General features: G+C 32.8%; 1 long non-coding RNA gene across 4 annotated transcripts in view; it reads right to left on the bottom strand.

Annotated features, from left to right (window-relative positions):
• Window positions 1-18039, bottom strand: part of LOC140622437 (uncharacterized) — a 61799-nt gene extending 43760 nt beyond the window's left edge. For 2 of the 4 annotated variants that reach the window (XR_012022217.1, XR_012022201.1), the window contains exons 1-3: window positions 17810-18039; window positions 17473-17580; window positions 15258-15363 (exon numbers count right to left, since the gene is read on the bottom strand). This is a non-coding gene — a long non-coding RNA (uncharacterized lncRNA). Of the gene's footprint in view, window positions 1-1230; window positions 2373-12567; window positions 13604-15257; window positions 15364-17472; window positions 17581-17809 lie in introns of those variants that run through there. The other 2 variants (XR_012022212.1, XR_012022205.1) reach the window with 2 other exon arrangements.
• Between the last annotated feature and the right edge of the window lie 5630 nt (window positions 18040-23669).

Below are 23669 nucleotides of genomic sequence, written 5' to 3'. Positions count from 1 at the left end.
TTCATGACTACCTGATCAGACACATTGTATTGGATCCTCTACAGTGGCATAATTTGGGCTTTGACAGATTTTAACTTTAAACTGGCTAATAAGAATATTTTGACAAGGGATGCCTGGGTGGCACAGTTGGTTGAGTCTCTGACTTGGTCTCAGCTCAGATCATGATCTCTGGGTTGTGAGATCAAGCCCTGCAGTGAGTTCCACGTAGGGGTCCTCAGTGTGGAGTCTGCTTGAGTTTCTCTCTCTCTCTGCCCTGCCTCTCACTCTCCCTTTCTCTGTCTGAAATAAATAAATATTAAAACTAAGAGTATTTAGACAAAATTTTAAGACTTATCTTTAATACATGTATATCATTGGGTCTTATACACTGCAAGATTATTGTTTTATTTCATCATTTTGAGAGTAAGTTAATTAGTTTTAACTACTTGAATATAAAGTGAAATGTGTTTTTTTTTTTTTTCTTTAGTATTGTTATTCTCTATCAGGTGAATTAAGTAAAGTATTTTCTGTTGAAAATAAAAATTATAAACCTGCTATCCATACAATTACTATTGTATTTGTGGGGTATTTATGCTTGAAAGTGCTTGAGGTATATTGGGAGATAAATATAAAACCTCACTTAAGAAACATTTTGGGTTTAATAAATAAATCCCCTTTTTCAAAAAAAAAAGAAACATTTTGGGTCAGAAATTATTCCCAGTAGAAAAATTAAACAGTTTATGTTGTGAGCATTTCTAATAAAATTATTTTTATGAGTAAAAGATTCAGAAGAAATGTACTAGTCACCTGATTTCCGTATTTCCACCAAAATAAAGGAGGTTATACTTAATGAAGTTATACCTGGTTTTTACTGAGAGTGATGTAGTGTTGAGAACTGATTATTTACTCAGAAAGCTTTTTGTCTGTGGCTTCTATTCAGTTAGTCTTGAGATCTCTAAAGGTGGTGGCTGCACCTGTATCCCCCATATAGTAGCATATCCCAATAGTTGTTCATTGGAGGCATATTGTCTTAAATGAGAGCCATTGGACAAGAACACCGATCAAATGAAAGGGTTGGTAGTTTTAGAAATAGAAAGGTAGAACTAAAGGAATTATGTTTACTGAGCAATGTTATACAGCATCATTTGTAGTATAAATTTAATAAACACTTAATGTTTAGTAGAAATCATATATTCTCTTACAGTTATTTTGAAGATAAAGCCATTTTTTATTTACTCAGATTCCATAGCATTCCATTTACATAAAATATTTTATTTATAAATGTTTCTTTATAACTCACCATATTTTATCCCTTATATTTTACTTTGATTTTTATGTGGCGACTTGAATGAAGTCACCAGATTTTTGGCATTTTTTTCGACTTCCTCCTAATCAGTTTACCTGCCTAAGCAGTCACTTCACAAACATTGATTGAACTAAGTAGATATGTTATAGTGTTTAATAAAATTTTTTTTTAAAAGATTTAGTTATATATTTTAGAGAAAGAGAGAACATGAGCAGGAGAGGCAGAGGGACAGGGAGAGAAAATCTCAAGCAGACTCCCCACTGAGCACAGAGCACAGGACCCCACAATTGTGACCCTGAGATCACTACCTGAACAGAAGCCAGAAGTCAGACACTTAATGGACTGCACCACCCAGGTGCCCCAATTCAAGTTTTAAAATGCTTCATGTACAATCACGTTTCTTTATCTGTTACCTGATACAGAACTAAGAGTTAGAAATTTTCCACTATTTCAGCAGGACATTAGTCGATAATTTGAATCTAAGAGAAAATTCTTAAAGAAAGTACTATGTATTTATCTCAGAAAAATAACTATGGAATTGGATGCATTATGAAATGTTTTAATCCTGTAGCCTATATTTTATTTTCTTTCTCTTTTCTTACATTTGTACAGGTAGTAGACAGTGAATACAAGACAAATTTAAGAAACCTTTCCTAGGGATGCCTGGGTGGCTCAGCGGTTAAGCATCTGCCTTTGGCTCAGGGCATGATCCTGGAGCCCCGGAATGGAGTCCCACATTGGGATCCCTGCATGGAGCCTGCTTCTCCCTCTCCCTATGTCTCTGCCTCCCTCTCTCTCTGTGTCTTTCATGAATAAATGAATAAAATATTTTTTAAAAAAGAACACCTTTTCCTAAACTTTTACTTATGTCAAAATAATGGGTATGAATCTATTCCAAATGTACATTCAGGTTTGTCTCATTTCTGGGAGACTGCATCATCTTGAGGGCACTCCAGTTATTTTTGTTTTCCACCTATGTCTTAGGTCAGTTATCTTCCTTATCGCTTGGTTTGTTCTTAGGCTCTAGTCAGTTATTATTCATGTGGTGCTATACTTGATCATTTAACTTCTTCTGTGTCTCAGTTTCCTGAAAAATAAAAATTAAATAAAAAATACTAAAGTGCTAGTCCCAGTCCATGTGTTCCATGTATTCACGATTTTATGCATTCAACATGACTTTGTATTTTCATTTTCTTTCAGAGTAGTAGATCTGATCTCACATTTATATGTAAAGTGAGAAATAGAGCAAAAGATTCAATTGATTGTAGTTACCATAATTAATGGAATTGTCAAAGTATTTTTTCCAGAAAGTTAAAAATATGACTTTCCTGAGAACATGATATAAGCATTTAAAGTTTGCTTTCAACTCATTAATTAATGAAAGAATCAGAAGGTAAAACTGGTTCGAAAAACATTTTGTAGAACTGCATTGAAAGATATTTTAGGGGAAAAATATAAAAGATTAAAGGGGTAAAATACAAAACCTGTTAATATCTTACATAATAATAAACTAATCTTTGGGGTTTTCTTTTCTACTGAGAGAAATCTACAAGTTCACATAAGCTTGACATTGCGAAATTTACATGGGTTATCATTTCTTGTGGGTGTGTATATAAAGTAATATTCCAGGACAGTTAAAATTCCTTCTATAATGTCTTAGCATCTTCTTAACTTTTTTTTTAACAATTTAACAAAATTAACAAATTCTTAAATTGGCCCTAGTAAAAATATAATGTCTGCTTTTCCCCAAGTGTCTATTTGGAATAGATCTTAACTACTTTATCTAAAAGAAAATAACTTCATGGTTGTCTCTCAGGGTTGTGAATGACAGATCTGAATCTCAAAATCAAAAGGGAAAAACAGAAACACCTGAATGAAAGAATACATCATGAAGACAGGAAGTTTAGAGCAGTGGAGTAGAGACTTTTATTTTTCTTCTTCTTCTTCTTCTTCTTCTTCTTCTTCTTCTTCTTCTTCTTCTTCTTCTTCTTCGTCTTCTTCTTCTTCTTCCTCTTCTTTTTCTTCCTCCTCTTCTCCTTCTTCAAGATTCTATTTATTTATTTATGAGAAACAGAGAGTGAAGGCCAGTGGGGAGAAGGGGTAGAGGGAGAAGGAGAGAGAAAATCTCAAGCAGACTCCTTGCTCAACACAGAGCATGATGCAGGGCTCTATCTCACGACACTGAGATCATGACCTGAGCTGAAATCAAGAGTCTGATGTCTAACCGACTGAGCTACTCAGGTGCCCCAAACTTTTTCTTTCTTACCTTCTAGGTTCTTTAATTGGTATAATAATTAAATGTAAGAAAGATTTTTTTTAAAGATTTTATTTCTTTATTCATGAGAGACACAGAGAGAAAGACAGAGACATTGGTAGAGGAAGAAACAGGCTCCCCATGGGAACCTGATGTGGGACTCGATTCTGGGATACTGGGAACATAACCTGAGCCAAAGGCAGACGCTCAACCACTGAACCACCCAGGTGCCCTAAGATAGATTAACAAAGAGGAAAAAAAAATTGTATGTACAGGGGCCCCAAAAACATCAGGCTCAAAGAAGGAACCAATACAGGCAGCTTGTTTACATTTTAGAGACTGAATAATTTTATGAGGAATTGACAAGACAAAAATGTTCAGATTTAGGGTCATAAATTAGTGAGGAACTCATAAGGCTTATTTATGTCACCTTCTCATCCCTGCTTTCAAGGAGACAAAGGAGTCTCAGAGTGTCCTTGTACCTGCTGTTTCTTAATAGTTTTAATTCAAAATAACCAATAAGCCAAAGTGGCATATTTTGGGGTGGCATTTTTTGCTTCCCTTCAGAAACATCTCTGTGAAGGAATGTTGGATAAGCAGTTGGTCAGTACAATAATATAAACATTGGGAAATACATAATAATAGATCTATATAAGGAGTTTTGATCAAAAAACAAACAAACAAACAAACATTTCTTTACCAAAGACTTGAGGATAAGAGGTATGTGCAGATGAACACTATCTCATGCTGGAATAATTTTAATCTCACCATTCCAGTAAAATGTAGTGACTGGCTTCCCAGAGCATAGTTAATTAAGGTCAAAACTAGGCTGCTGCAAAGTACAGCATTCCACACTTGGAAGGCAGTGTGTAAATGTGGTCCTACTAAATGCCTGTGTTAATAAATATATTTAAATGCATCTACATATTTAAGGATATATTATCCTATTTATTAATTATTTCAAGGCCTGAGAACTTGTGCCACTAAACGTTAGAACATAGTATTTCTTCTGTATTACTAAATCTAGAAAGAAAAGAATATAAAAATTATGAGAAAGTGAAATAAGATATTTATGATAAAAAAGGAAAAGGAGGTATTATATCAAATTTGAGGTATTTTGGGACCAGTATGTCATACCTAGTTAAGTTGGATGCCCTGTTATGCTTCATTGCCCACATGTTACCATAATTAGAGGTGACAGTGTGGAACATTTTAAGTCTTAAAAAACTTAAATCAAAGTAAATTCTTTACAATATCAAGCAGGGAATTCTAAGTCAAGTGGTTCCTGTTTTCAAATACAAGTGAAAAACATCCTAAGAGTACATTGGAAAAGGGAAAGCTCCCATCCAAACATTGTGCTATTGGGGTAGTTTAATTATGTCCAAAATTTATAGGTAGAACAGTATTGATTATTTCAATGTTTAAAACATACAAGCAAGTTCAAGAAATAATTTTAAACATAACAGGCTTATGTAAGTCCTGCTACATGATCTGACTTGGAAGTGGTAAACTGTAGATTTCATTGCAATGTTGATGCTCCGTCCTTCCCCCTAAGGCTTTCTTTGCAATTTTGCTTGCTTGAGAATTTTCACCATATATAGGTAAGTAAGCATTTAGAGGATTTTCACTTGGGATAATTCATTTTTATAGTCAGACTCAGTATGTGTGCAAAGATTGACTATCTAGTCTGACATTATCAGAAGGGAAGAAATGTTTTTATTAGCCAGAGGCTAAGCTTCATAAAATCTTTGTTTCAAATACATTGTGAGTCACTATGTATTTCCTAACTACATTTAACATAAACTATTCTATTTTTTGGTGACATATTCAGTGTAAAAAAAGTGTCTTCTATACCATAGATCCAAATAAAGATTAGTATGTATCAGAGCAGAAAATTAATGTTTAGATCATTTGTTAGAATATTTTCTAGTGGCAAGGCTGTTTCTATGTCCAGACTGATTTCACGTGTTAAAAAATAAAATACTACACCTTTCTCTCCTGAAGGGTAGTTTTAAAAATAAATTTGTCCTACTGATGCCATTAGTTGAAATATTAACTATCAGGTGTTAAAAGTGATATCTAGAAGAACTACAATGTTAGAACTAGAAGAGATTTTTAAAAGCCTTGGGTCCACTCTGTCATTTTATTAATTTATTTTGTATTGGAGTGAACCCACACTGAAGCAGGGGCAAGTAAAGAACATTTCCTAAATTAAAAATTGAAAAGATAGATATGGGAATCTCCACGAGGTAGATAGATCAGAATAAATTTGTTATTCAGATCATTAATTTTAATAAATAGGCTTATGATATTTAAAGAGTAATTATTAAAAAGAATCAGTAAACTTTGCTCCCCCCATGCTCTCTTCTGGTGACTTTTGATTTTTTCCATACTTTCTTTTAGATGCTTTTCATCTTTATCTGATACTCTTTCCATAATATCTCATGTTCTCAAATATGTTATTAATTATATTTCATCTGTGGTAATATATATCACAAAACATTTAGTTACCTAAGATTCTATAATTGTAATTAGTAGACTAGGACAGTAGTATCAGTATCTTGATTCCTAGTCTCCAAGTTCTTCCCTCAGACAATATTGAGCATTTTATTAAAAATTGGAGAGAGTAACAGAATAAAGAACTGACTTGTAGGTCACACTCAGGGCTACATATAACAGTATCACAGTTGGAGAGTGTTGGAAAGAAACTTCTGCTTATAGAAACTAATTGGCCCCATGGAAGCATTTGGCCCTCATGTTTAAGAGTAGTTGTCCTATATGGCAAGATTCCTCAGTGATTATCTTATTTTGAGAATAACTGACTTCATTAATTCATTAATTTGCTTATATTTATTGAGCTGTTTTTTTTTTTACTACTCTGAACTTGTATTACATATAAAATATTGGTAATTTATTTTTTAAAAAATCTAAATAGATTGCAACAGATGACTGGGAATCCATATGATATTTAAGAGTAACAGGGTAGTTCCTAGCTAAAGAAGGATCTAAAATATCAGAAATAAATTTAATAAAGTTCTCTGTCTTTCCAAAAGTATGTGGACTTGGGAAGAAAAGCTTAATTGAGCCAAATAGACCTATAATAAAGACAAAATGGTGATTTTAGAATTTCTTTTTCCTCGATTTTTCTAGTCGTCTTTTGCATGCATCCCTAGCTTTAGTCCATTACTTGCAGTGTGCAGCTCTAGTCATCTCTTCCTAGTTACACTATCCAAACATACTTATTCACGTGTTTTTATTAACTTGCTATTTATTATCCAAGGTCATTGCCTTATAAAAAAGGCTTCCTGGGGATCCCTGGGTGGCTCAGCGGTTTAGCGCCTGCCTTTGGCCCAGGGCACGATCCTGGAGTCCCGGAATCGAGTCCTGCATCAGGCTCCTGGCATGGAGCCTGCTTCTCCCTCCTCCTGTGTCTCTGCCTCTCTCTCTCTCTATGTCTATCATAAATAATAAATAAATAAATATTTTGAAAAGGCTTCCTAAATTAGTGCCATGATCTACTTCTTTTTATCTTAGCTGAGTGTACTTTCCACTTATTCCCACATGCAAGACAATAGGCAACCTTCCCCTGAAGCTAAAATGTCTTATTAGATCATAAGCAAAAGAGCCAGGGGAAAAATAGATAAACTTTTGATATTGAGAAAATGGGGTTCACTAAATGTATAAAATTCTATACATGAAATGTAAATTCGAGATAGGAATCCAGATTCTAACAAATATGTGCTATGTGATCTTAAATATAAAGATATTCCTGGAGACTTAATCATATCTTAAATTGTAGAGAAATAATAATATGAATGACAAAGTAGTTATTTTGTCCACTAAGATAATGTATAAAAAGTATTTAGCACAGTGTTTAATATATAATAAATATTCAATGAATATTATTCTCAACACTAAGTAATATTTTACTTTATCGGTATACTATATTTTTGGAAAGTATCATGCAGTAAATGTTCAATATCTCTTTTCCTAACTTTCTTGTGGGGGATAACATATTTGTAAGTCTCAGCCAATAAGGTTTGGATGACTTGGTCAATCCTCAAATTTCAGAAGTTGGTTCACAACCTATATCTGACCAATGTATTCCACACATCTGGTTGTGACTAACTGGCCCAAATACAGACATGTAGCCCAACCCAAACATGATTTTAGTTCTGTGTCCTAGATGAGAGAAATAAATTGCTCACAAGATTAGTTTACTTTATGTTCCTAAAACTAGTAATGATTCACTGTGTATTCTGGAGCTGCTTCATATCAGCTTATAATATTCAACTATTAAACTTTTAGGAGTTTTGTAATGTGATTATTGAAAAATCAACTATTAAGAGTATGTTATTTATAATTAAGTAAATTATATTTTATAAAGTTAATTTCTCAGAGCAACACTTCCTAATTATTATACTACCTTTTCCTGTTATCTATGCTACTAAAATTATTTATGTCATTTGCATTGGTATAGTGATACTTTATAATGTGCATAATGTAAACAAATGTGTATTTATTTCCAACTTCATGTTTAGAACCTCAGGTTGTAGCTTGTAATTCTGTCATGAAGAAGGTATTCACATCATAGAGATAGGAAAATACTGTAAATCAGGGTTTGATTTATTATTTTATAACATCTAGAGTTAATAAAATAATGATGGATATGTTACTAATGCAAATTATACTCAAAATTGTGTTTTTAACCATTACATTGTGAAAAGCCCCAACATATTATAGAAATGTTTTTCTATAACATTCAATATTCAAAAATTATCATCATAAGATTCAGTGGAGGGCTGTTCTTGTCATTGATGATTAAAGGTCCAAAATAGTTCTTTTAAAATTTTACTTTCACCTTACACATTCACATAATTTTTTTTAAGATTTTATTTATTTATTCATGAGAGACACACAGAGAGAGACAGAGACACAGGCAGAGAGAGGAGCAGGCTCTATGCAGGGAGCCCGATGCGGGACTCCGTCCCAGGACCCTAGGATCACACCCTGAGCTGACAGCAGACACTCAACCGCTGAGCCACCCAGGCATCCCCACATTCACATAAATTAAAATAGCAACCAAAGATTTATATTGGGACTATACTAATTGATTAACTGCAACCAACTAGCTATGGATTTATGGGTTTAGCAAAAATTAACAAAAATTCTCTCTGGAAATAAATTGACTATATAGAATTTACAATAACAACATATTTTGTCATTTGTCAGTTGTATGCTATGTATCTTTACATTAGTAAACCATAATAAATTTATATAGCACATATTGCCACTGTTTTCTTTTTTTGAGAGCTAGTTGTTAAATATTTCCCAGCACACAGAGTTATACACTAATCATTAAGTTATATTAGTAGGATTTCTAACATGTTTCTGAAAGAGTCAGTTAGTTGTACCTGGTAATAGGTATTGCAAGTGATAGATTCTAGCATGTGGAATTAGATTAATTAATTGAAGTGGGATCTAAGACAGAACATCGTCTCTTATTTTCAATTAAGAAGTTGACATTACCTATGAAATAAAAAAGCTTATTAAACAGTCACCTACTAATGTTTAGATATCAGATCTTGTTCTTCCTTATAAAGATGTTCTAATATGTCTATTAGAAAATATCAGACTGTTTGTAAAAGGAAAAAAATATATGCCTGCCAAGAGAGCATATGGAAATCTGATAACCATGTAGCTTAAGGGGTGGGAAAGCTGAATTCTCCATTGTAAACTAAAGATTGCATATAAGGAAAGTCAGAGAGGACACAGATACAACTAAAAACAAAATTGGGATCCGGGGAAATGTGGTCCTCTTCCTCCTTACTAGTTCATTCTGGTAACCTTACACCCATGCCTGACAAGATGACAATTATCCAAACTTTATAGAGCCAGCTTCTGGGAAGCAGTAAGAGGTAAGAAAAGATTAGGTGTACCCGGCTTCTGGCCTTATATTTCACATCTCCCTAGGACAGACGAAAATAAAAGTTCATGTAAACAATGGGGAAAAAAGAAATCAAACAGTCAGATCTTCTCATTTTTAAGGTGTTGAATTTTAAGAGAAACCACAAGTCTGGTCAACAAAAGGCTATTATTACTCAACCTCTAAGACCAATTACAGGACTAGAATCAGAAACTTTTTGGTTACTACAGTATGGCAGTTGTCAGGAAGGAAAACTTACCTTTACCTTTTGAAAATATAACAATGAAAACCAAAGACAGGTGGCAAATCTCAGAGCAGACTCAAGGGCTGTTACACTAGCTGACCAAGAAATAAATTTCTCCAACAGGCAAGGAATTCAAGGAGGATATAGTCTGCACTAGGAAAAAGTGATCTTTCAGTGTGACTTTCCCTTCTATTTGACAAATGGAAGACTTCACTTCACATAGCTTATTTTTAATTTTTTAAATTTTGTTAAAAAATTTATTTATTTATTTATTTATTTATTTATTTATTTATTTGAGAGACTAGGGGTAAGGGCAGAGAGGTAGGGAGAAGCAAACTTTTCACTGAGCACTGAGCAGGAAGCCCAACTTAGGGCTGGATCCTAAGACTTTGGGATCATGACCTGAGCTGAAGGCAGACTGCCAGCCAACTGGGCCACCCAAGTGACCTTCAGATAGTTTATTTTTAAGTCTGCCTTTGAATGTTGAACATGCTGAGATTGGTTAAATTTATCATCTAGTTTTAGGTTTTTGAACATGAGTAGCTGTATCTAGAAGAATGGATGAAATTGTGGAAGTTCTGCTCTGGGGATGAAAGTAGAATATATTATAAAAATGTATGTGAAATACTTATATTAATTATACAAGATAATTTTTTAAAGTGTGCTATGGGAATTAGAATATATATGGATTCTGAGCAATGATTGGGATGGTTTCTAGTAGACATTTGCTGTTTATATTTGCCTAGCCTACTGTAATCTATACATTTTATGATAATCTGATTATTTTCCTTTTAAATCTTCTCCCCTCCTTTTAGTCTATATTGCTCAATAGGAAAATATCCATTCCCTGATTATCCAGGTTAGCACATGACCTCCCAAATATAGTAATTGGTTCAAAGATGAGCAACCAAGCTAAGCTATTGGAATTTATCATCAAGACTTGATTCAAAATGACCAGAAAACATCAATATCTGTAGGAATGAATTGCCATAATTTATTATGGTCTAAATTGTGTCCACCAAGAATTCATATTTTGTAGTCCAAATACACCACATTTGGAGATCAGGCCTTTAAAACAGTTATCAAAGTAAAATGAGATAATATGGGTGAACCCTAACCCAATATGAATGGTGTTCTTATAAGAAGAGAAAATTAGCTTATGGAGCTACAGAAAACCATGTAAGGATATGGCAAGAAGGTGACCACCTGCAAGACAAGGGGACATGTATCAGAAGAAACCAAATCTGCTAATACCCTGATCTTGGACTTCTAGGCTTCAGAACTGTAAGCAAATAAACTTCTGCTGTTGAATCCATTCATTCTGTGGTAATTCTTTATGGCAGTCCAAACAGACTAAGACACCATACTTTCCAACATTTTGAAGAAAGACTACCTGAGAACAGAACCAATCCAGAGGACTTGGTAGGAGGCTGAATGCCCATGGCCCAATATTCTCTCCTTATTCTTTGAGAATCCTGTTGCCAGATGGAGCCTACACCCTTTCTGGGAATTGCTTCTATTTCTTGAAAGACTATTTAGTCCTTCTTCTACTTTCTGGTGTTTTAATATCTCCTGTTGGAAATTCAGATAGAATTCAACTAAAGAAGGCAAACACATTTTCAAAACAGATTTTATTTATTGTCTCAAAGTAAGATGCCCTCTTTTATTATAGAATTAAGTAATCAGTTGATGGAAGATAATAACACACACATACATATATGTACACACTCATGAATACAACTATGTATCATGCATACGCATATCATATATATCACAGAATACTACATGTATACAATTTGCAAGGCAGTCTTTTTTTAGGAAAGTAGATTCTGTTGCACAGAAGATATATTCAATTTGTTTAAAAAATGGCAAATACAGATATGCAGAATGGGAACATTAATTTCTCTGTGTAAGACAGAGAGGATACCTTGAAGTTCTGAAATAGAAGGAGGAAGATATTTGAGATTATATTAGAAGAACACAGAAAATATGAAGGATTAAAGAAGACTGGCAGGAGATTGGTAGCATGAGTTTGGAATACCAATAACAAGAGTCAAAATTTCCAGTAATGGGATAAAGAAGTTTACATGAAGAAGAATCTTTAATATTCAAATCACAGTTGTTTCCGTAACTATGACATCTTTTTTATGCATTCATCTCTCTGATCTTCAGTAAGTTTTACAAGCACAAATGTCTTTACATGTTTATGTATGTATATCTGGGTATGTGTGTAAATTATTACATGTAAGTCAAGTGAGAGACTATACTCAGTTAATGCAGTGAGACACAACATCCAGGAAAAGCTAATAAAATGTAATTAATAAAATTAATTAATTTAGCAAAAGCAACAATCCAGAGACAGAGATAAAAGAAAATCAAGACCCTTAACACTTACAGAAATTTGGGAGAAATTTTTCAATTCCACAAATGTGGAAAATAACATATCAGTTAAGCTTTTTTGACTGGATAGTGGATACATAATTCAGGTCCCAACAGAAACCAACAGTATGCTAAGATTAGGATAATTCAAGGAGAGTTTATTTACAAAAGTGTGGGTATGCTGAAGAGAGGGAGAGATATCACAAAAGATAGTGAAATAACCAGTCACTTCCTAACAGTCACTTCCTTACTACCACTAGGTCTCAAAATCAGAATTAAAACATCCTATAGACTCTGTGTTTTGTTCCTATCAGTGAGTGAAGGACTCAGCTACTTCCAGGGAAGAAGGGAGGGGAATTAATATCCTGACCTCATGCTTTATCCTTTAGATCTCCTGCTAGAGCTCCCTGGATGAGGACCAATTAGAAGTCAGAGGACCCAGGAGCCTTCTTATCCATAAAGGTCAACATCTGTATAAATCAGACGGGATGGTGAAATGTGGGAGATGAATTTGAAAAGGCAAATCGAAGTGTCTTTCACAATTTAAAAATATTAGCTTCCATTGGATGAATTCTCCAAAAATATAGACAATGGTCTCTCCAAAGTACTTGGGACAATGTCCGGCTTGCAGTAGATGCTAAAAAATATTTGTTCCTTTCCTCTTTACATATTTACAATTTGTTTTTGCAATAAGAATGCATAAATAGAAGCACCAAGACCCCCTCTTTCAGAAGAAAACTTTACTATTAATATAGTATATTAAAGGAGCTCTGAAGCTGGGGGCTGTGTAGATTGTTATAAGACGCAAACTACATTAACATTATTAACAGAGGTGTGCATGTAACTCTTTGTATACTTAAGTTTTTGGTGCTCCCTTTTTTTAAATATATAAATATATCTGTGTGATGGTATTCAATTCAGAGTAAAAAAAAAAACAACACTTTATTTTTCAATACTGAGGAGCTTTGTCGAGGAAAATAGCAATGATACATTCCTACAATGTCCTGTGTCATTAATTTCATCTCCTCAAAGGGAAGAGCTCCTCAGAGATCTCAGCTAAAACTCATATATAAATGGCACTGAAAATGAAACAATCAACCTATTAATGCCAAAGTCAAACAGAATCCACTAACAATTGAAAAGAATAATGAATTTAACACAACGATTTCTTTTTTATTTCCTAAAAAAAAATTAAAAATTGATTGAAAATACAAATGCATGGTCTACATAAACCTAAAAGAAAAAAAAAAGAAAATGTAAAAACCTAGTGCATTAAAGAAAAAAATCGATATTGATATTTTGGGGTATGTTTTCTCAAGAAATAAATGAAAAATAATTTTGCGAGACTAATTTACCACAAATGTTAAAAATCCAGCATCATAAAATTGTGTTTAAAGGGAGGGAGGAGAAGATAGAGTATATTGATAGATTTTCCTATATATAATTCTCGGGATGAGAATACTGTGAACAGAATGTCTCCAGCCAGAGCCAGTGTCATCACAAATGTCTGCTTCCCTGAAAACAATATAAATATATTTTATTTAAAATAGTATACTTCAAATGAATGCAACAGCTTCCATTCTTGTTGCCAATTACTTTATAAAAACCAAACCAAAATTTAAAAAAAAAAAAGAAACCCTCAACTATTTAGGTAATGATGTACCATCAACATGCAACTCCCTACACCAAATGTGTGCTTCATCTCTTTCAGATTAACAATAATCATTATTAATTATTCATCTTTAATAGCTGTCATTTAATATTCCAGCAGAGTTTTCCTGGAAAGGTATTAAGGAATCAATAATGCTTTTCAGCACTTGTACTAGAGAAGAAGGACATCATTAAGAAAAAAAGACAGGGTAATGGTGGTAATAATATATTTTTTTAGAGTACAAAAATAAAATGCAAAGGAATAAGTGGATTCATGGTATTTATTATGTGACAAAAGGTACAGCTAAGAAATAAAAGTCTTTTGTTTTGATTTTTAATTTGTCTACTGCATTGCAATCTCCTCTGTGCCTGTAAAATGCTGCGTTAAGGATTTGCACTCCAAGGAAAAAAAATATATTGTACAGAATTTAGATAGATGTCTGTAGGATTTCATGTCTCATTTTAAAAGGGAATGTGCCAGTGATCAATAGAAGTGCATGCCTGAGGTAATCTGATTGCATCAAATGGAGCACCCCAGAGTTGGAACAACATTCACAATCAGCCACCTGTGTATGTCTTGATTCTGGAACAGACTGGTGAGGAAGGTGGTCTGGAAGCATGGTAGGCAGTGAGTAATCCCACCACAATAAATACTTGCAATTAAATACAATATTACTTTTACTATGCTGCATGTATTTGTAAAAAAAAAAAAAAAGGAACAGTTATGTCTCAGGTTGTATTGTAGATACTCTACTTTAAATATTTTTGAAAATCAAAATTTTTAAATATATGGAGAACCAGCAACATGTTCACAACATTGTGAACCAGAACATGGTAGGTAGGTGGTATGTGAAATTTCACATTGACTCACAGCTCAGTAAGATTATAAACAAATGTGGAGGAATCAGAAGAGATTGGAGCAGTGAATATAGTGGCAACCTGGGGGTTAGGGAAAGAGATATCAGTAATTCTTGTTTTAATTATCTATGTTTCCAACCCTTATAGCAAATAATTAATCACAGAAGAAAATGGTTATAAAGAAAAGGAGGGAGAGAAAGTGCATGTCTTTTTATTGTTCAGCATTTATTTCTGCCTGATTCATAGAATAAAAATACAGAAAACAGGCTTTCAAAAGGATATTTGGTAAAATATAAGTCTAATGTGCATTAAATATGAAAAGCTAACTTGATCATTAAGATTATGTTTAATCTAAAATGACTTCCATTTAGGGAATTTTTTAGATGGTTCGAGGAATGAATATATATCTGTACATAATTATAACACTAACTATATGAGTCACAGAGGTAAATTCTGCTTAAATAAACCAAAGGAAAAAAAAATCTGATGTTTTGTTTCCTTGCTTTGCAGTTCAGTCCTTTTAGAATTGAACTTTCATAAGCTGAAATAATATGTTTCCACAGACTTTTTAATTAAAAAATAGTTATGCAATTCCAAATTTTAATCACTGATTTGAAAGATTAGTTCTTTTTAGGGAAAACAAATCTTAATTTTCACTCACCATAGTATTTTATTCTTTAAATTGAAGTTCTAGCCTGGTATCCTAGTAGACAATTTTCATTCAAATATCTTCGCATTTGGCAGTATCAATCCTGAAACACTTGAAACTAAGGATTTAAAAAGTTTCAATTATGAATAAACAGTTGTTTTTATTTTTTTCATATCCCATTTTAACATCCAAAACTTACTGCTTTGTGAATTCTTTGCTGGAGACTGAATGCATAATGCATGGCTAAGCTTTCTTTGGACAGGTAATACCTCCTTTTTGATTGATTAAAATAAAGGAATGCAAAGTGTTAGTATAAAGTTAATTGAAATATAAATATTTTAGTTATGTGATAACCATTATAAGATTATTTATATATTAAATTGAAACAATTTCAGTCCACAGATTTTACTGCTCACAGAATTTGTAATTCATTTTGAACCCTATGAAGAATAAAAATATTATGTTTCCAGAAAATCAGATATGTCATTGAGAATTTCGTATAATATGCTGCCTTGAGAAGAGGTAAAAGCACCTGACATTGTTAAACATTGGCAAAGACAGAAATAACAGCTTGTACTAATGCAAATTGGCCAGAGTTTGTTGATATAGATGAACATGGACAGATGGTTTTCAGTAAGCAGTATCATCATTGGTTTCCTATTTAACAGAAATGAAGGACTGTATATTTATGATGGAATACAAGAAATCAAGAGAATGAAGCTGTTCGATTTTCTTCTATCACTTTTCTTCATCAAGTAGAGGAACTATTAGGAGGGTAACTATTGGGTGCTCACATGACACATACTATGGAGGTTGTCCATTCTGACTATTATTTTTCTCATAATCATTGCCCACTATAGTTTTTTCATCCTTACAGTGAAGTGTTTGTTGCTCTTAGTTTTTAAAAGTTGTGAGTCTATATTCTTACTCCAAGACAGAGACAGAGGAAGCAGTTGTGTTATTTGAAGGTTGTGAGTGCAAAATAGGGGAAACACGTGTATGCTAGTATCTTGCTTAGAATTATCTGGGTGGTCCTATAACCAAGGATGGCTTATTCAAGGATAAGAAGTGCTTGGTGGGAACAGAGATCAGTAAGACAGGATGCATGTCCAAAGACAGGAGAAGTGAAGAAAATATAAAGAGCTGTGGTAGAAACCCAGGAGATATGACCTAAACAAGAGAAGATCGGGGAGAAATGGAATAAGAAAGTAACTAGTTCCGGGAAAGTCTCTCTTACCATAAACTGACTTTTTAAGTATTTATTTGCATGAAAACATCAGGTAGGGTTAATAGCAATTGTAATATGAAACTCTTGGTGAATACACAATTAACATTCTCCAGATAATTTTCTTATACCAATTCCAGTTTAAGGTTATAGTATCAAGACTCCCAGCATGTCTGTTAGAGATCATTGCTGTTCACAAAATTTGAGAAAAACAATAATTCTAGCTTACACTTTCCAATAACTAACTGGTAGTATCTTTCATATAGTTCAGTGAGATCAGTTTCAAGGAATGACATTACCATATAACAAAAAACAAATCACTATTTTAAATGTTATTATTTAATATATTTAAATACATAATTTGCATATATTTTAAGTACATAATTTTGCAAACATATTATTATTTCATATTACATTTGTATATGCTCAAAGATAATAAACATGCAAATTGAACACCTAGCTGTTGCTTAGACAATAATATAGGTGGCATGTAGATGATACTCTTTCTTCTGAAAGGTAATCACAATAAAATCAATTAATCCTTAATTCAAATGAAATGTGAGGAAGATCATCAGGATGTGATTACATTTCCTTTATAATGACTTCAATCAAGACATAACTACACTGCTGAGTGTTACTGAAATTGCATTAAATTACAATTTACTTAAGGAGATTCAAGAGTCCTTAAATTTTCAAATATAAATAAAATCTAACTCAATGTCAAAACCCTGATTTTCAACAGAAACTGTTTTCACGGGTTATTAAAAAGATTAGAAATACTACAATTACCCAACTTAAGCTGCTCCAGTTAAATATTTTTCTGAACCAAGAAACCAGTAACATAGCATTTCTTCATGCAACATCCCTACAAGATCATTTTAAATACAGCACATTTATAATTACTTAAATCTTATTCTTGGCATCAATGGACTAGTGAAACTGAAAATTTGAACCATATCCTCGTTTTTCAAGTAACGAACCATCTATTTTTATAGTAGTTACCTTTAAGATTGCTCTATTGTCCATTTCCCTGAACTTTTTCTTCTTCCTTTTTTTCTTCTGAAGTCCAAAGTAATCTCATAGATGGCTACATCAACTTTGAGAGCAGACCTAAGGAGGAGGTTTAAAGAGTGATTGGTAGACGATTATCTTGGCTCCTTTTATAAAATAAGAAGACTTAGTTTTTTAAACTATTGCTCCAAATCTTATTCATATTTGCATGTTTTTTTTATACCCTGAACATGAAAACTTATATTTTCTTTGAACTACTTTTTGAGTTCCTTTTGTACCATATGCTATTTATTGTTATATACAGTAAGATAATTGAGGAGTGACTTACAACGCTTACACTTTGATCCTTTCTCACAAAAAGAGTATAATGACAAGGAAGATGAGAAAAAAATGCATATGTAACATTAACAAACTGTGTTCAAATCCTGAGTCTACTGCTGACAACTGGTCTTCCCTTGAAGAAGAAGATACATGGTTAATGGCTGTAAATACTGTGTTTTTTCCCCTAAAGTCAGACCAGCTTGTGATTGCTTCAACCCATAGCCTTTGGCTGAAGTAGTTCTGTGTGAATTCTGAAGCTAGGTCATAAAAGGCCATATGCATACTTCTTAGAACACTCATTCTTGGATCCTTCACCCACCTACTAGCTCAACTACTTTTATGCTTCCATGCTGTGAAGAAGTCTAAGCTACATGGAGAAACTGTATTCAGATCTTGTTTGTCAACAATTTTGAACTCATACTTTGAATTATCCCAGTTGACACACCAAATAATAAATGAAGACGCCTCCGGGTAATTCTATTACCCAACACTGAACTCATTGCTAGTCACCCAAGGCTTTTCAGAGGCCCCAGAATTTGCAAACTGGTAAAGTCAGTGTCATGTCCAAATCTCTGATCTGCAGACTTGGTGAGGATAAGAACACGGTGGTTGTTTCATGCCACTAAATGTGAAGATTATTTTGCAGCATTAAGATGACAGAAATAATAGCAGGTGAATTTTTTTTTTCCCTCCACAATTTGGCAGAATTCCCTTGTCATGAAGGGAAAAGAAGAGAAAATGTAGCACTAAGCAAACCCGAGTGCCATTTAATAGCTGTGCTCTTTGGCAAGCAATATATAAATTATGGGTGATATTTTCATATTGTTGTCTTTTATGGTAGTTTAAATGAAACAATATAGTTGACACAAACATGCATTAAAAAAACCCTGAAGTTATATTTTACTTTCCTTTATTAAAAACATTTCACTCTGCTTTATTAAAGGAGTAGCATGTTGCCTTGAGAGAAGGTCAAACTATATAAATTAGAAAGAAATTATTTCTGTTTATGGGAATTAAGGGAAATATCATTGAGCAGGAGGTATTTGTAATGCAGTAATAGACATAATAAAAATTTCAGTTCAGTTTAACATATAATATGGCTGTATGATAGGAAGGATATATACTTTGAGATACAACAGTGAATAGAAGAGCTGCTTTTCCAGTCCTCATAGAATTTGCAGTCTAGCAGGTTGATGGAAACTAAAACTTTTAGCATAATGAGTATAAAGTAAAGAGAAGTCCACATGGCTATGGGAATATATAACAACAAAATTTACCCTTGTCTGAGATCACAGAAGGCCTCCTTGAAAAATTAATAATTAAGATAATTTGAAAGATGAATAGATGATAGTTAATAAATATTATAAAAGTATTCTAAGGAAAAGAAACAGCATAACTAAAAGCCCTGAGGAGATGGAATACAGATTTCTCGAGAAATCTAAAGGGAACTAGTGTATCTAGGTCATATAGACCAAAAAGGCCTTGTCACTAGGGAGGGAGGCAGGGACTCTATGATAAAGAACATTAAATATAATTTTAAGGATTTGGGAATTTCACTTAGGGACAGGGAAAGATCATAGGAAAGGTGGTGAGCAAGCAAATGACTTGAAAATTTTGTTTTATAATCTTTACAATCATGACCCTTATTACTCTCCAGAGTAGAAATCTTAGAGATTATCATACATTTTTTTTTTTTTTTTTTACCCTTCTGATGCTCTTCATGCTCCTTTGTTCAAAATGTTTGGGCAAAATCCTTTTACAGTTATATAATAGACATAGGGTATTGGTTTCATGATTTGTACTCTCATGGCAAATTAAGAAATTGAAAAATATAAAACCATTTTATCATCCACAATTCAACTGGTCATACTATTTAAATGTATAACCATATTGTTTCATGATTAAAAAAAATTCTAAAAAATGAGCCTATACTCTCAAACTGTGTTCAAAGTATAGCAGGAAATTCTATTAGAATATTATTACATTTAAAGAGATTCTGGTCATTTTTGAAAAAAAAAATACAGCTTATAGCTTCACATGCCAATCACCCAGAAGAAAAAAGAGTCAATTAAATACACATGATATACTTCTTTTAGTCATATATCTGCAAATCTTTTTTTTTTTTTTTTATATATATATCTGCAAATCTAAAAGTCTTTTGGTCTTACTTGCTATCTAATGGATGTTTGTCTATTGGGCCTTGGCACTATTAAGGACTTCCATTCACATAAGTCTTACCTCTTTTCCAATAGCAGTTACCTCCAGGTTACTCAATATACTAAATACCCATTCCATATCCAGGTCCAGATATTCCACCTACCTCTTTCTGTCCTCATCCCTAGGACATATTTATACCCCTGGTACACTTCCCCAGAGTACAATATTCCTTTCTGGAAACAACGACAACAAAAAACATAACAAAACCCTACTATTCCTCACTTTTTTTGCCTCTGTTCCCTGTCTTGTCAATTCAATTTGCTGGTTCCTAGTTCATGAGAGTTTGATAAACCAACACCTGAAATACTATATGGTATTGCTTTCAATGGGGCCTGATAGCCATTCTTTCCTTTTATCCTCTGCTCGAACTTATTCTGATATTATTGTTTTCTTTTCAGCCATACTTACTACCAAAATCCATCAGAATTAGTGTAGGATCTATGGTTAAATATAAACATAGTGGCTATGTGAGTTAAGTGAAGTTTAAGTATATTCAATATGTATAAATATTGGCACAATATAGTATCCTAGGCCACAATCTTATGGGATCATTAAAATACTTACTTTTGATATGTGAGAAGTTGTTTTGAAAATTAAACCCTACATCCATATGAAAAAATAATATTTACCAGAACATTTTCAAGTTATTTTCTCAAAGGAATGTCTCCTACTACTCTCATGAGAGTGGGATGTCAGGAGCAATTTAATTACCTGATACTTTTAGTCATAGAGTTGTATTTTTTGCTTACACAGTAGAAACTAGAGTTTTAAGTCTGAATATAAATCTGAAAAAAAGAAAGTCAAGTTGCCAATATGGAGTTTTACATATGAATAAGAATGCTTATATTTCTCATAAACTTGTTTTGTTTTTAAAGTTGGTTTTATAGCCAATTAATTTTTGGTGTGTTCTGGGTCATTTCATATTTAATAACAAGTGAAAGAGTGTTTTACTTATGCTAAGGTTTTAGGAGAGACTAATGAGTAGCACAGAATCTTGTTTAAAAAGAAAAATACAGGTTCCAAAATAATTTTACACTTTGTTAAAAATTATAATTTGTGATTCTATACCCTATATATTAACACAAAGTCTCTTCAATACATATATAAGTAATAGAATTAATAATCTAAAAAATGAATGACTGGTCAAATAAGGTGACAAAACATTTACCAGCCATTTGTTTATACATAAGTCAAATGATAAAAGTTGGGGAAAATAAAAAAGTTATATATTTTAACTATCTATGGAGATTGATTATGTAATACACTTGCTTTTAAAACTTTATGTACTCTATTATTAATTTTTCTGAAGTATAAGATAATTTTCATAAAATGAATTATAAGGTTTTCATAATGATTTTTGTGTTATTTTTCAATAATGAGAACAATGTTTCAAACTTAGCAATATAGAAAAGAGATAAATTTATTTGAAAAACTATAGAGTTCTCTTGGGTAAGGAAACCCCTTGAGTAGCCAATTTTCCTTTGAGGGTGAGTCTCTGAAGGCATGATTTGGAAGCAGCAAGCAAGCAAACAAACAAAAAGCCTGAATTGGTCTGCATAAGAAATAAACATACAAGTTCCACTTCTGGATTGATAATGTGAAGTACTCCATGTATCTGCTCCCCCATGAAACATTTGAAAATTATAAAACCATCAATCATCTAAGTCTCCTAAAATGGTCATAATAGCATATAGATAATGAAGAAACATTTATTCAAGAAAATCTACTAAAATTCAGTAAGTGAGAGAGTGTTTTGCATTTGAACCATGACTCACTCTTAACCTCTCTTTCAGCGTGTCTTAACAAATACTCCACTTGAAGGTGAGAGCAGTCAACAACAGAGGATTTCTGATAGGTCCGAGTTGAGAAATACATTATCTTTCTGGGAATGAGCAAGGCATCAGAATTTCTCAAAAGCAATGGGCATGTAATAATGTCAAATATATAACATGTATAAGCCATTATAATATTTAGAAATGTAGTATATTTGCCATTAATATTATGAAGGAAGTGAGTGGGAACAAAGTTCTATGGGCTGAAGAAAGACAGTATCATGTAACTCAAACATATAGCAACAAATAAAGAGACCAAGAATATGAAAAAGAAGATGAGTATAATAAAAACTGTAAATATATACACGTTCTCTCATTTCTCATCTTCTTTAAGAAACATAAAATTATATCAAGCAATAGTCAACAATGAATGTGGGTTTGTAACATATATATAATATGTATAATGATAATAACACAGAAAAGGAGAAAGAGATTAGAGCATTACAAAAATAATATTTATATATCTCACTAGAATTGCTAAACATTTCTAATAGATTCTGATAGCTTAAAGTGCATATACTAAAAGGTAGGGTAGGTAGGGGTTATCACACTGGATGAGAAAGAAATATCCTTACACATGCTGTCCACAGAAGACATACTTTATCCAAAGACAAAGCTAGATTGAAAGAAAAATGATGGAAAAATATATGAATAAAACAGAAATCATAGGAAAACTTGACTGGTATACTAATATCAGACAAAATAAATTTTAAAATGAAAAAAAGTTAGAAGTAAACAGGAATATTTTATAACAAAACAGTCAACCCATCATGAAGATATAGCAGTTATAAACATATCATACCTGATCATTGGACAATAAAATTTGTGAAACAAAAATTCCAGAAAAGAAGACACAGATGATTCAACAATATTTATTGGAGAGACTTCAATACCTCTCTTTTGAGAATGGACACAATGACTAGCAATAATTTGAAGAATTTACAGAAATAAAAAAGATTATGAAGGGATACTATAGACAACTGTATCCTAATAGATTATTTAGATGAAATAGCCAATTCTTAAAGGATACCACTTCCAAAACGACGTCGAAGAAAAATAAAAATCTGAGTAAATGTATAAAGCAAAACTAATTAGTATCAAAAAAACTACCCTCCCCCCAAAACTCCAGACCTGAATGGCTAATTGTTGAGTCCTACCAAACACTTAGAGATGAATTAATAAAACCCATTACAAACTCTCCCAAAACTGAAGAAAGTGCACTTTCCAACACATTCTATGACGTCAGTGTTACTCTGACACAAAACCAGACAAAATCTTTACAAGAAAACTACTGACCAATATCTCTTATAGATATAGTTTGGAAAAAAAGTCCTCAAGAAAATACTAACAAGTAGAATCCATCAATATATAAAAGTATTATATACAGTGAACACAAAAAAAATCTGTTAGGGCAATGCCCAGTGGAGCTGTGTAGTCTCAAGGCAGCAGAACCACTGGAGAGCGACAGGTATGTAACTCTAAGCCTCGAGAGGTTTGGAGGTAGAATGCAGTGGGTCCTCAGAGTGAGGGAGCCAGTCCATGAGGTTTTAGGGTTTAATATTGTGTACCCTATTAGGTTTTGGACTCACCCACAACCTGTCACACCTTTCCTCTTTCCTCTTTCTCCCTTTGGAGTAGAAGAAGGAACATCTATCCTATTCCTAACCCACCATTGTATTTTGGAAGGACCTTTATTTGGTTTAATAGTTTTACAGCTGGAGAGGAATTTTGCTTCAGAATAAGTCATGTATTGAGTCTTATCCATATTGGACTTAGATGATTTTTATATTTTTAGTATATCTACTCTGAACTTTAGAC

Source organism: Canis lupus, chromosome 2 (genome assembly GCF_048164855.1).
Source record: "Canis lupus baileyi chromosome 2, mCanLup2.hap1, whole genome shotgun sequence".
NCBI classification, from domain to species: domain Eukaryota; kingdom Metazoa; phylum Chordata; class Mammalia; order Carnivora; family Canidae; genus Canis; species Canis lupus.
Note: the sequence above shows the minus strand (reverse complement) of the source record. Positions and strands in the feature narration are given on the sequence as shown.